Below are 2,789 nucleotides of genomic sequence, written 5' to 3'. Positions count from 1 at the left end.
TACAACACTATGTTTTTTCTTTCCTTATATTTTTACTTTAAGTTTAAAAGAAAAAGAGCAGAATATCTGGTACACTATTTTGCAATTCAGCCACTGGAGATAGGCACTAGCTCCCTCGTGACCCTCCAAGAACAATAGATTCTGACAATGGTTGGGAGGATATTGCATTTTTCAACAAATGCAGAGTCGAAAACCCACCATGGCATCCTATATAAACCTTCAGTCAGGTCCTTTTTCCACCATGATAAGAACCCAGTATACTACTGGATTAACTTTCTACAAAGAAATCCAGCCTTTTTATTTGAAAAGCATGTGTACATTATCTGAATTTCTGAAGGCTTCATGTGTCCATTAGAGCTTAGTGAAAGAGCTTTTCTATTTTAGGCAACTATTGTTGATGCAGTCTTTAAAATCAAATCAAATGCAGACACACATGCTGTCTTTATGATTATTTTGAGGACATGTACTGAAGTAAAGCTTGCTGTTTATAAGTTTCAATTTATGTTGGTAGAAAGATAAAATAAACCTGTGTGTAATTATTTATACGGCGCTTTGTGCATTTGACCCTATATTTTTTATAGTCTAAGAAATCACACAGTATTTAGGAGTCTGGCTGAGAACAGCTGCTTTCTTGTCTTCTGTTGCTTTTTTATATAAAACATAAAGGTTAAGCAGACTTTAAGACATTTTAAACGTTTTGCATTAAAATGAACCAACAACTTGTCCACTGGCTGGAATCCGAGTATAATTCCTTATTGATTATATTATTAAGCATCAGTTTGCAGGTCAGAACTTAAATCAGTTTAGCATGTTTTTGCTGTTCTAAAACCTCTTGTATTGTGTAGATTTTTTATGGATTATGTAACCCGGGGTGAAAAAACTGCCCTTAGTCCCGCCTTGGTGCCCCATTGGTTAAGAGTGACAGTCAGTCACACAGTGCATGCAGCCAATTGACACACCTGCTGTAATTATTTAGGCTTGCTCCAGCTTTCCCCAGTCAGGTGTGAGGGGGAGAGCTGGAGACAAAGGAGCTACAGGTTGGTGTTTCCAAACAATCAGTTACCTCTTTGTTTGTTATGCACTTTTTTTAACCTTCCAATATAAAAATCATGTAGATCTGAAAAGATCCAGTGAGTTTGGAGCCTTGAAGCTGCCATGCTCTCTACTGTTAATGGAATTGGTGAGTAGTGGACACAATGTTGTTTTGTTGTTTTAGCATGTTGGTGGTAGCCAATGCTAATTGTTGTATGATCTAATGTCTTAAATTTAACATGTTTAAGAAAATGAGATAAATATTACGTTATTTGGTCTGACAGATTAGATCTATTGCATTTATCTCTATGTATAACTGAAAAGAGTCTAGTTAACTAGCAGGCTGGAAATTTACTGGTCCTGTTTATTTTAATACAGGCCAGGTGATCCCTTTGTAGGGTTAAAGGATGGCGAGCTTCTGAAAACTGGCTGGGGCCAGGAGAACCTGAGAATCACTCCATACTGGTCTGGTAGGAGGCTGGTCTGTATCATTTCCCCCTCCATCTCACCATTCGGACACACAATCCACTATTCATCTCTTCATCTGAAACGACTTGCGCTAGGACATTGTCATCTCAAATATCTGGACAATTCAACCATGGACTTTTTGAATGTGTGTAGGTCAGACACTGTGCTGACCAGTGGGGAAATTTAAACCAGTTGTGCACAACTTAATGAAAGATCTACTGCAGTACTGTGTATATTTAATTTGGGGTTCTATGTATGTTTGTCTTGTGCTGTTCACTTTAATTTTCTTTTAAAAATACATGGTATTGAAAGCAGTTCTTTTGCATTGGTTTTATTRATTACTGACAACRGCTCCAGTWGAYGAATTCTAGTCTTCTGATTTCTTCCATCCAGTCCTTTTACACTTTAAATAGTGCTACAATTAGAAGAATTAGACATTTATGTAATTTTAAGCTGTTTTTACTAATTACTTTTTAAATTTTCTGTTAAAATGCTTTAAGGTTAGGCAGTGTATTTCCACCCTATCCAGAAAGTTGCATAAAACTACTTTGTTGTTTACACAAATATCTATCAGAAGTCAGAATTGACCAGAATCAGAAATCAGCATATCTTGTTTGTAATGACATTCTCTTGATAGTTGAGCAGAAATATAATCTCTCAATGACCATGTTAAATATGCTGTAAGTTTGTTTTTCTTACATTCGTTTTCCTGATCCTTATTGTGGTTGGTACATGTATAAATGCAGGAAAGCTATCCTGACAGCAGTCCAGAGATAAATCCCACTCATTTCCTGTGTTGACAGTCGGAGCCAGCTTCCCTGACTCGGTAAAATTAACGGCCTAGAACGTTATTTTCCCATCCAATATGCTGCCATCAATCACGCCGTGTGCCTTCATCACTTTAAAAAAATTATGTGTCACTGTTTTCCACAAAGGCAAAACCACAAATTTAATCACAAGGAAAGAAAATAATGATGAAATGTTTGAGCATAAACCATAAAAGCTTGGAATGCCTGTCCGTACATGATGCAAAATGTAGTGCGCGCTAATCATTAATACATAACTAAGATGCTTTTAGTCCTTTGGAGCTCAAGCTGAATGCGGTTCAAACACAGACTCTCAGGTGACAACCCGCTGTGCAGTAATAGCTCACATTTAGAGGTTTCCTCTAATCAACTCACTGACAAGACATGTGAAATGTCTGCAGCTTTGAGAGCTCTGACTGGCAGTCCTAAACTGATTAAGTACTTTTACAGAGAGCTATTCATCGTCATCTGTTACATAAAGTG

At 37.1% G+C, this 2,789-nt stretch overlaps 1 long non-coding RNA gene across 1 annotated transcript; it reads left to right on the top strand.

The window, feature by feature from the left end:
- Positions 1 to 865: 865 nt before the first annotated feature.
- On the top strand, positions 866 to 1,814 carry LOC103478457 (uncharacterized). Its single transcript, XR_535804.1, has 2 exons — positions 866 to 1,180; positions 1,411 to 1,814. It is a non-coding gene; the product is annotated as an uncharacterized LOC103478457 (long non-coding RNA).
- Positions 1,815 to 2,789: the final 975 nt, after the last annotated feature.

This window comes from Poecilia reticulata, linkage group LG16 (genome assembly GCF_000633615.1).
Source record: "Poecilia reticulata strain Guanapo linkage group LG16, Guppy_female_1.0+MT, whole genome shotgun sequence".
Classification (NCBI taxonomy): domain Eukaryota; kingdom Metazoa; phylum Chordata; class Actinopteri; order Cyprinodontiformes; family Poeciliidae; genus Poecilia; species Poecilia reticulata.
The sequence above is the reverse complement of the archived record's forward strand: the minus strand, read 5'-3'. Positions and strand labels throughout refer to the sequence as shown.